The sequence below is a fragment of the Crocodylus porosus genome, unplaced genomic scaffold (assembly GCF_001723895.1).
Source record: "Crocodylus porosus isolate Cpor-Errol unplaced genomic scaffold, CroPor_comp1, whole genome shotgun sequence".
Taxonomy (NCBI): domain Eukaryota; kingdom Metazoa; phylum Chordata; order Crocodylia; family Crocodylidae; genus Crocodylus; species Crocodylus porosus.
In genome coordinates this window covers 7216757-7227722 of record NW_017728925.1, presented here as the reverse complement: position 1 = coordinate 7227722, position 10966 = coordinate 7216757, and the positions used below count along the sequence as shown (strand labels likewise).

The 10966-nt window shown below is 46.4% G+C and overlaps 1 protein-coding gene across 1 annotated transcript in view; it reads left to right on the top strand.

Annotated features, from left to right (window-relative positions):
- Positions 1-6: 6 nt before the first annotated feature.
- Positions 7-10966, top strand: part of ASTN2 (astrotactin 2) — a 585314-nt gene continuing 574354 nt past the window's right edge. Inside the window, exon 1 of the mRNA XM_019540648.1 lies at positions 7-93. The gene's annotated coding sequence lies outside the window, so the exon portion shown is untranslated. The remainder of the gene's footprint in view (positions 94-10966) is intronic.

The window sequence follows — 10966 nt, the reverse complement described above, 5'->3', positions numbered from 1 at the left end:
CCCGCCTGCTGCTCTTCGTCCGCAACGAGCTGCCCGGGCGCATCGCGGTGCAGGACGACCTGGACAACACGGAGCTGCCCTTCTTCACCCTGGGTGAGCGCCCGGCCCGCGCGGGGAAGGGCTCCAGGCCACTGCCCCTTCCCCGCGCCTGTCCCGCACCCGCCCGCCCCCGGGAGCCGCCTTCCCTGCTCCCAGAAACACAGCTATGCCTGTGTGTGGGGACACAGAGTTTTTCCTTGATCTCCTCCCCGAAGTTACGAGCAGCCCCCCTGCACCTGCTCAGGTGGGCACCCGGCTCCCCGGCCCCTCCGCTTTCTGCCGGGGGGTGTTTGCCGCAAGGTTGTCCTCAGCCTTTTCCTCCCCTCCCCATGCTCGCTTCTACCCCCCTTCTTTTTTCTCCCTTCCAGTCCCCCCAGCAGCATGGTGGTCACTTCTCATCCCCCTCCCTGTCACTGACAGGCTGGGGTCCTGTGTCTCAGGGCTCCCCTGCCCTCACTGCTGTCAAATGTAGGCCGTTCTTGCTCTGGAAAGGGCAAGTTTTCTTCCCTTTCTTACCCCCCCCCCCTTCTTTCCCAAGTTGCAGAGCAGTTTCCTTCCTTGCAATGATCCTGCAGGAGTCACTTCAGTGCTGTCACATTGTTGCGGTGTGATTCCCCCCCTCCTTATGGAGACCCTACTTAGAGCTTTTTTTCCTCCCTTTTCATGTTTTCCTCTTGGTGCGCATTCCTCTTCCTGGGAAGCAAGGCTTGGGAGGGATATATAGATTTTTTTTTTATAATTATTATTATTAGCAGGGTCTCTCGGCTGTCTAATGACTTTGGGGAAGACTTCATCCCGGAGCCTGGTAGCTCAGGCTGCGAAGTAGCGGATGCTCCCGAAACGGTCTTCTGCAGAAGGTTGGCCTTGGAGAAGCTGCCGTTGAGTGCAGAGGGAAGAGGATGCTTCATTTTAGCAAGAGGCTTGTTTATAAATATTTTGGTTGAATGGCGCTGATTGCCCTGGCTCTGTGCGGTGCTTGCACAGTTGGGTCTCTTGCAGAATGCCCCACACGTTGTTGTTTTCCTGTACTTTGAAAGATTTCAGCTGTAGCGGGGAGGAAAACTAATGCATTTTTATGGGAACAGCATTGCCTTATTTTTGTGTAGCTGGTTGATCTCTTCTCCAAGAGGATGCTCTCACTGTGTCTTGTCACTATTATCTTATGCTCTGCCTTAGATCTGACTTGTTATGCTCAATAAAAGTGAATTGTTTAGAATTCGGTATCTAAAGCTTGGCATCTGCTGTGGCAGATCACTGAAGGTTTTTGTTGATCTCAGTACAGCTCTTCTTTATCCACCAGCTTCTCTGGTATCTAAACCTACTGTAATTTGAGTACCTGCTTAGTTTTGTGTGCGAGATGCAGCTTAATGAACCTTGGTTGCGACTTTCAGTGGATTGTGTGCATTTAGCATGTCAAGATCTTCTAGCCTGTGTTCACGCTAGCCCGGTAAATAGCTGTAAGCTCAGCAGTGCTGTGGGAGCCGACTGTTGTGCTTCCAAGTGACTGCCTCTCCAGTGAATGTGATGCGCTAGAGTAGCGAGATGACTGACTGCATCTCATAGTCCTTTTAACCCCCTGTGAGGCTCTCCTAGTAGAGCATGCTTGCAATAGACACTCACGTAGTGCATAAGGGGTCTCGCAGGCTGAGTCTGTCGGGTCCTTACTTTGCAGCATTTTCTAGGAACCTGAAGTCGATCGCAAAGAATCAATGTCCTTCGTATCTTACCTGAAATACAAAGTTCAGAATCGGGGAGCAGACTGGCATGAGGGTGGGCCAGCCTTTACCGTGCAAGCAGCTCGGAGACAGTAAGAGTCTTAGTGTGCTGCTGACTTGAGATTTCGGGGTAAAATAAACATTATGATAGGGTCTGGGAGTGAATTCTCTCCAGCTCCATATCGCGCTCTTGGCTAAATGTATCAGAGGAAGGCAAAAGGCCCTCCAGGTAGCTTTACATATTGGTTCCTGCTCTAAGAAAGATTTGGCTTGCTAGATCAAAAAGTCTGATCTGGTATAGCAAATCTCATTTCAATAAGTGACTGAAGATACTGTATCTGCTGAAGAAATTCTTTACTTAAAACAGCCAACCTGGGGTTTAGCTAGTGCTGTGATGTGCATGCAGCCTCTACGGCAAGACTGCCTCTTTTTGTTGTGCTTTTTTATATGTTGGAGAGCCCAAGGTATCCCCCAAAATTGTCAGAGTATAAAGGGCAGGGAAGCAACTTCCCCCTCCAACCACCACTGTATGGGATGGCTTGATGGCCATTCTAAGTTTAATAGGTGCCTTGTTCCAAGGGGAGATGATTCTTTTCCTTTCCCAAGCTCTGTCATAGGAATTATTTGTATCCTCTGATATTTTAAATTTGTGCCTTTTTTTTTTTTTTTTTTTAATATCACCTGGATCTTCTCCTACACTTAACTCTTTCCTGGGCCATTGTTATAAAGGATTTTGCTGGTTAGCATGCTGGTTTTTACTAGACATTGGTCCTAGTCCCAATACACTGTCATGTTGCACAGCATCTGAAGGCCTGAAGAACTTGATTGTTTTGGATAGTGGGGGAAATAGCCTCAGTTAGTTTGTCCTTCCTTTACATGCAGAAATTCTTGGTATCTAGTATCAAAAATGTATTGACCCGTCTTGTGCTGACCATCTGTACTGTCTCTCTGTTGAAGGAAAAACTTCATAGGCATCTAACTATTTTTTTTTATTTTAGGAAGGAGAGAATGTTTCTGCCTTGAATAGGTACAGGCACCCTAAGCCGCCTGGCCTGAATAGCTTCAAAGAAGGACTTTGTTAGAAAGTTGTAATATGGGTAACGGAGGGGAAGGAGGAAGTGATGTTTAGAACTTGCACGGAAAAGTTGAGAACAAAATAAGAGCCAAACTTGGGAATTTATTTATTTATTTATTTTTTAACCTTGGGAGAGATCAGAAACACTTTCCTGGCAACTCTCTTCATTCACCGCAGCAGAACGTAGATGCGAGTCCTGAATGTCTCATTGCCGTGTTTCCTTTTCCTGTGAGTGGCTTAGGACTCTTAAGGCCAGGAAACACAAACTGTAGCATTCAGTTCTTTGTAGAGATATGACTCTCTGGACCCAAGGACGACTGACTTCTCCTGGGACGCTATCTACAATAAGCATCCTTTCTCGCTAACGCTTTTTTTCTCCGACCCATGGTGTTCCTGCTGTAGAAAAGATTGTCTGACTTCCTCATGGAGTTCCATGTAGGTACGCTTGGAGCAGGGTTAGGGAAGACTGTATCAAGGGCTGCTGGGCTTTGAGAGTAACAGAGGAAAACTTGTGCTCAGGAAAGCAGTTGAAAAAGTTAAGAGATGGTGAATCTGTGAAGACAAGGCGGATTCCCATACAAAAGGTGTGCTGTGATTTGCGTCATAAAAGATTTCCCACCTGAAATCTAGGAAAGACCCAACTTCTGTGGGGCAGGAAACTCCAGCATGTCAAAAATGTCCTGTGCGGCTTTGAAAGGAATTAAGTGCTTTTGAAGTCTTTGGCAGAAAACCAAAAGAGCTATTCTGAGGCAGGAGGTAATAGTCTAGTGCTTGGAGAGCTCTCCTAGGAGGAGATGGGGAAACCAGCTGGGACTTGAACCTCGGGCTTCTGTGGCCCAGGTGATGTTCTGCTTCCCCCGCCCCCCCCCCCCATGATATTGGCTACTCTGGGTGGGGGAGTCTGGTTTTACCAAAAATGCCATCCTGGACCAGAGAAGAGTGTTTTGCTGAACCTAGTAGGTATCTTCTAGTTAATACTTTGATTATATCAACAGCTTTTTGATGGCGGGGGAAAAAACCCTGTATAAAAACAGGGCCTCTTTTTTTTTTTTCCTTGCTTTGTCTTCACAACCCTGATCTCAAAGGGTACTAGTAGGAGATTAGTCGCACCTTTCCTGGCATGTGGAAATATTCCTTGTGAAACTATATATTTGCTATGCCAAAGGAACATTTTTCTGCCCACTAGGGGGTGTTGGTGTCTGGAGATCTGTGTGCCTGTAATCCCCAGGGCTGCGTAGGACAAATTAATTTGCCTATATGTATATGCTTCATTCTTGAAACCAGTTGTGGGAAGAGAAAGAGTTCTCCATTTCCTCTCAGAAAGCCAGCAGCTGGTTAACTTTTATTGTGCTCTGTCTTCCTGTGATCAAAACACGGGACCCCTGGCTAAAAACTGACCTAATTTTGTTTCCTTATTCTCTTTAGAGTTGTGTTAGCACCCCTCGTCTCTGACTGACACCAGTGCTCCTTGTATTTCATCAGCCGTTTCCCTGTTTGAGAGACCATACAAATTGTCTCCTTCCCCCACTACCAATCCGTGGTTCAGGAATGCTAAAATTATTCAGTAAAGTGCTCTTAAGGCAGGAAATGGAAAATTTTAACTTTACTCCTTGTGCATATATGCTATCAATTGACATACAGCTCACGATGATGCACGAGTTCTCTGCAACCTTGGGTACACCTGTACTACCTTGCTGTATTTAATATCTTGCAGTATTTTTATTGGCAAATGGTCTAGCATCTTCATTGACTTGATCCATTTGTGATGAGGTCTCTTCTCTCTCAAAGGTATGCATCTTGATTGAGTTAGTGGCCATGTGTTATATACAATAGCTTTTTCAACAAGCGGCAGAGCCTGCTTTAAGTGCAATTCAGAGAATGAGGCAGTTAACTTCCAATCTAATTTAGATGGTCTGTGTATATATATGCAGGCAGATTTTCAGCATAGCTCTTATGTAAGAGACTACAATGTAAATGTAAAAAGAGTTTACTATATACTTCTCATAAATGACTTTAATGGATGCTGTTTGACAAGCATATGCAGCTCTGCAAGATGCTTTGTATCTAGGGCTGTCAGAAAAAAGTGTGTGTGCATACGCATTAAGACTCTCTAACAATATCCCCACGTGCAAAGGGCCTGTGCTAAGGTGGTATAACTCTGACTGGAGCTTTTATGGAGTCTGGCTGTGTTGATCCTAACATCGTAATCTGTGTATGTAGTTTCCTGGGTTCTTGTTCTCAAAGTTAACTTCTTTTCCCACGTCCATCTGGGTACTTGAGTGGTTTTTATATATATATGTAAATAAATGAAATGTTTGGTTTTTTGTTTTTTTTAATGGAGAGAGTGTTTATTTCTCTCCAAAAGACTTGAAGTGATTTCTCGTTTCTTTTTAAGAACAAATAAAAATCCTTTTGTTTCGCTGAGTTGATTTTTTTCAAGACTTGCTGTTTTCAAAGATGGGATTTTTTTGGAAAGATTTTCAACAAGTGGAAAGGTGGGAGATGCTTTTACAGCTTGAGCATTTGCTGCTACTCCTGTTTATAATACAATACAGGAGTGTTCGTTTGGTTTATGGGGTCTCTGAGCAGGATCAGCTCAGGAGTGAGGGCCAATGTTTGACTCTCTGTGGGTACTTGCCTGTGCCCTGAGTTGCAATTTGTATTTTGTGGCATACTGAAGTAAATTTGAACTCCTGTCTGTTCAGGGAATTTGTTCCCAAACGTGGATTTCCACTGCATGGGCAAAAACAAGCGACTCCAGTGGGCTGGAAGGGGGTAGGGAGGAGCTGTTGCATGGGCTGTTTGTATGAGATTTGAAGAAGCCTGCAAAATACTGAACATGATGAGTTTAAGTGGTTTAAACTGGTTTAAGTGATCAGAAACTGGTTTAAACCTTTAACAGAACTTGAGTTCTGTGCACATAAACCAGTTTCAAAATGGCTGAAACTGGTTTAAGATAAATCTGGTTGAATGTAGTATCAGACTTAACTGATTTGGGTCAAACCGGTTTATGCAATGTCTGTCCCAGACCTCTTCCTTGTTTAAGTTAATCCAGAGTCCCCCAGCATCCCAGATGCTTTGCAGCTGGGCTGGGATAGGCTGTCCTCTCTGCTCTCCAAAGAACAGGCTGGCTTTTCCCCTCTCCTTCCTAGCTAGAGCTCTGGCAGAGACTGCAGGCACAGTAGCATCTACCTGGCTTCCCTTGCTGCTCAAGCAGGGATTCCTGCCCCCTTCCATTTCCTACTACATGGACCCCAGCCCCATGGACCCTAGGCATGTGCGATGTTAGCTAATGCTGAGAGGTGTGTATGTGTCTCCAGTTTCACTGGGACAGGCAGACAGAACAGTGTTTGCTTAGGGCTTTTTGGAACTAATCAACAGGTAGCTGGTAATGTTCTTCTGTTCCTTCCTTGGAAAACGGTGTTTAAGAAGAGCTTTAACTAATGAGAGAGGCTTTATTTTGCTGATGGGCTGATAGCACTGGTTTTATCAGCTGCCCTGCTGGTTTGCGGAGAGGGAGATTTGAAAAGCTGATGTCGCCAACAGTTGCATGCACTGCCCACTTTCTCCTTGCCTCAGAGTGTTAGCCCAGGGCTGGAGTCTGGCAACACTCCCACCCCTTGAACAGCCGGCAGGGAAAAGCCTGAGACTTCCCCTCCCTAATCAGAGCATCCTGCCATGCCCCCCTCAGCTCAGCATTATGTAAGGGAAGGGAGGGCTGCTCTAGCAACCTGGCTTCTAGCCTGAGCCACTGCAGGCATGTGTCTGTATTTCTGGAATAAAAAGGAAACGTCTGTCCACCTCCAAATTGGTTCAGGCTTCGCAGGTTAGACTAACCTGCAAAGATTGAATCAGTTCAGGCTCAGACTTTTTGAATGCCTGTCCCTAACCTGTGTGGGTTGGTTGGTTGAAGTTGTCCACTAGATTATTGAATGCCCCCTTGCCTTGCACTGACTGGGTTATTGTGGACAGTCAGGTAGAGTACAGCAACTTCCAACGTTTGCTTCCTACAGATTCAAAACTGAATCATGCTGTGCAAAAGCACTGATGGGAAGTGCAGTGAAAACAAGACACTTGCAGCAGGCTCCCTGGGGCGGTGAGCCGGGGAGGGATGTCTCCTGATTCTGACAGCATGGAGCCTTCCCTCTGGAAGGACTCCTGTTTGTGTGAAACAGCTGTTGTTAACGTGTTAGTTTGATTCAGGGAGCAGTTCCTTAAATGGGGTGTGCTCTTTATAGGTGGGAGGTGGGGAGGGACATGTGAAGACTAACAGTAAGTGTTGCAGAGTTTCTGTGCCCTATCTGGGTTTTCATTCCAGTATGTCCCACAGTCTCTGTGTAATACTATCTGAGGGGTGGAGTGGAAAGATGCTCTGAAAAAGAGCCCCTTGAAGTTCATTTTCTCATGTTAATAACCTGACACGGAAGAGCTTTGCAGGCAGGTAGCAGGGGGGAGATCAGGGAAAGGGCTCTACAAATGCATGGTTTTAGCTGAGTGCTATCTTTAGCATGTTAGAGAGAGTTCTTCCTGACTACTGCCCCCTTCCCAAGGCAGAGAAGACCCTCTGGGTTACTTGTAAGCAGGTATTGTATCACAGGGAAAGAAGGAAAGGCGGGTGGGCTTTTAACTCTGGGGCTGTGATGCAGGTGTGAAGTGGTACTAATGTTCCTCCCTAACTGTTTCCTGAAAGGAACTACTTTTAGGATGAGGTGGCTCCTGGCCTGAAAATCTGTCGGCCTTGGCAACGGATCTGAATGTGCCTTGTGGGAGAAAGTAGTTTCTGTTCTTTCCCTCTAATTTGTTGCTACCATTATCGCCCAGGCAGCTGGCTAGAACAGGTAGCATTGTGCAGCTGCATAAGCTGAAGCAATACGGTCAGGAAGTTGCCGCAAGTCGGTAAGAAGAAAGTCTTCATTCTTATTCCTTGCTCTGCTGCTGGTTGCTGCGTCACCTTGGCAAAGTCGCTTAACTCCATTAGCCTCAGTTTTGTTCTGTGACTGTTCATGCTTCACAGATGCACCTGCAAAAGAGATACTATGCCTTGTATTAAGTTCGAGAGGATGCATGAGTCTGACTCATCGCTCCAGGTTTGGGTTTCCTTGTACTCGACAAATGTTTTAAGCTTCATCTTTAAGAGGCAGTTGAAATTTACCCCGCAGAGAATTCTGACATCTCAAAGTCTTCATTTCTATCCAGGAAAAAAGGAAGTCGAACTTTTCCTGAAAAAGTAGTTTGTTGGGGAGGGGAAAGTGTACTCCTGGGGGCAAAACAAGTGGGTTTCACTAGAATCATGATTTCAGGAAAAGTTGAATGGCCCCGAGTTCCAGGGATTCAGAGAGTCTGGACCTGAAAACCCTGCTATAAACTGACCCTCCTTGGCTCTTCTGTAGGGCTTTCTTTGTTTTCAGTGTTTGGGAATTTTTGATCAAACTGGGCACGTGCATGTGCGCGCTCTCTCTCTCTCCCAAAAAAAAAAAGTTTACAGAGCATCTCGATTTTATTCCCAACCCCTTCTTTTTAGCCAAAAGAAACGAAACAAAACCCAGTTAAACAAGCAGCACAACGCAGACTGACTTCCAGCCATCTCACTTGCAAGCTTGTTAAGGGCCAATTTCCCAGAACCTTGATTCAGGACTCTGGGTGCCCTGAGGTGCCCTTGCCGTAGGACACTATTGCTGGGATTACAGCAGATCTGGAGAGCCTGGTTCAGGAAGAGACTTCTGGGAAAGTGAAGCTGTGAGGTGGCAGGAAACCAGCCAGGTTTGTGATGCTACCCGTGTTTTGACAAAAAGAATCAAAATAAAGATGTTTCTGTAATCGTTCTTCTTTTGCCAAATCATTTTTTGGGGGAAAGAACCCAGTCTGACAAAAAAAATCCCCAGTCACTTTTAACAGAGCCTACGGAGGGCCATTGATGTGATAAGCTTTGTGTTATTTTGATCACAGATTTCTGTGCGCTCTGACTAGTTTTTGCTCCTACTACCTCAAAAGTTTTTTGCTTGTTGCTCTCTAAATCTGTGGAAAGTCTGTCGAAATGGGTGGTGGGGGCAAGTCCTTTATGCCTCTGTCTTTGGTGATATTTGAATGTGGTAGATCCAGCTGAGCAGCAAATGCAGCAGCCCCCTCAGCAGGCCCTCAGTACCTCTTATTTTTGTGGTGTTAGGGAAATACAAGTCTGTGTTAAAGCTTCAAAAGACCATCCTTAAAGAATTGCTGCTTTGCAAGAGTACCCATATTGACCAGCTAGTGGCAACAGAAGATTAACTATAGACAAAGCCTCCTAGACTTGCAGCTGAACTGCAAACAGTAAGAGGGTAGGAATAACTCAACACTAGCAACTGGGCAGGGTGGGTTCAAACCTCACTTCCTTCTCCCTTTCTGAGCGGGGAGGGAGGAAGCAGGTGGAGCAGGGTGCAGGTGTGCCAGCAGGGTACAAGTATACTCATGATCCTGGCATCATACAAAGCTGCGCTCCCCTACCATGCGTTACAGGGAACTTCCGGTCCTCTTTGCATGTATTAGGGGGAGGGGAACATTAAAAGCCTCAGATGGGTGGGACCAAAGCAATTAAATTCATGTTCCCTCTGGACAAAATGGGACTAGCCAAGTCCTTTTGTGCTACTTCATGATGTATGTGATGCTAATAACCACACTGACTCCTTAAGTAGACTCCTTTTGCCTGCCTTGCTGTGTAACTGGGATGTTGGCTTGGTCCAATGGCAGGCGTAGAAAGTAGTTGTCACTTATGGTAAGAGCCTAGTAGGGTGGGAAGAGACCGAAGGATTGTTTTCAGGCTATTTTTACTAGGTGCCTGTTCTAGCATGTTGAGGTGGCTGGAGATGCATGTATGCCATCTTCATGCTGGAGGCCAGTCCGTGTTCACTTGGGCAGGAAGCGGGGTATGAAAGGTCAAGCTGTATGGTGTATAACAGCTCCTTTGCTGGGAAGCTTTTGAGAGTGGGTGTATTGTTCGCATCTGTACTATGTCAGGTACATCCAGGATGATTCATAAACAACAAACTGGGGAATTGCCCTCCTCCAGCTGCAGCTTTGTGAATAGGGAGAGAGCAGCACCGCCACTTTTCTCCCTCCTCCTCGTTCTCTCTCCCTTTTCCCTCGGCATTACTGCCTGCTTCTGTTACCGATTCCAGTAGCCGCCACACAGTGTAATGGACAGGATCCTTATACGTAACTAGCTTAGACAGTGGTGCCACAGAAATGAATTGAATGTTTTGTGCAAACCGCTGGGAATCTGCTAATTCATTTAAGATTCCCAGTGTCCAGACAGTATGGCGACAGTTAATGGTATTGAAGATGCCAGGTGAAGCAGTGTCCTTGATGTCCAGGATCGGGTGTCCTGGATCTGCCTGTCAATGGGCAAAGCTTCTGATCTCCTTCTGGAGGGTACAGTTGTGCAATCATCTTCTCTGGCTCACCCACTGACTCCTGTGGCCTCTATCCTGTATACACCAGGTGAGAGAGGAAGCTGGGTCACTCTGCTGCTCAGTCCCTACATTAACTTTAATATACTTTGCCTGGTATGAATGAGTGAGAGATGGAAATTCCCTGATGACTTGGTGACAGGCTGGCTTATCACTGCTTGGGAAAAAAGAGGCCAAATACTGGATGGAGCTGGCACTCATCTGTGCCGAATGAGGCTGCTGATTTAAGAAACAAAGGAACTAACAGGTCTGCAGCCATTTTCAGTTATCTGTTCCCTGCCAGCCTTACCTCCTCCATCCCCATGCCTCCTGTCTTTCCATTTTTCTGCAAAAGACAAACTCTGCAGGAGCTGGGGAAACCATGACTGGCTTTGCAGGCAATAGAGAAAAGGAAGAAATTTTCCATTAGCAGCATCAGCAGTAAAAGAGATTTCCCGGTCACCTGGTAACTGCTGTATTTAGGAAGATGGAGTTGACTCTGTTATTGTCGGGGATGTGTTTGTGGGTTATCCTGCAGAGGGAGGGAAAGGAGGCAAGAGCGGAGGTTCTGGGCAGCGTGGGGATGAAGCCCGGAGGAGGAGCGTTTGACTGTCAGGTCTGATCTTGGTAAAGGAGCAGCTCTACATCCCCCTCCTGCAAGCTGAGAAGAAAGTGGGATGGGGGAAACCTGGCAAGTCTGGAGCCCTAGGTTCATT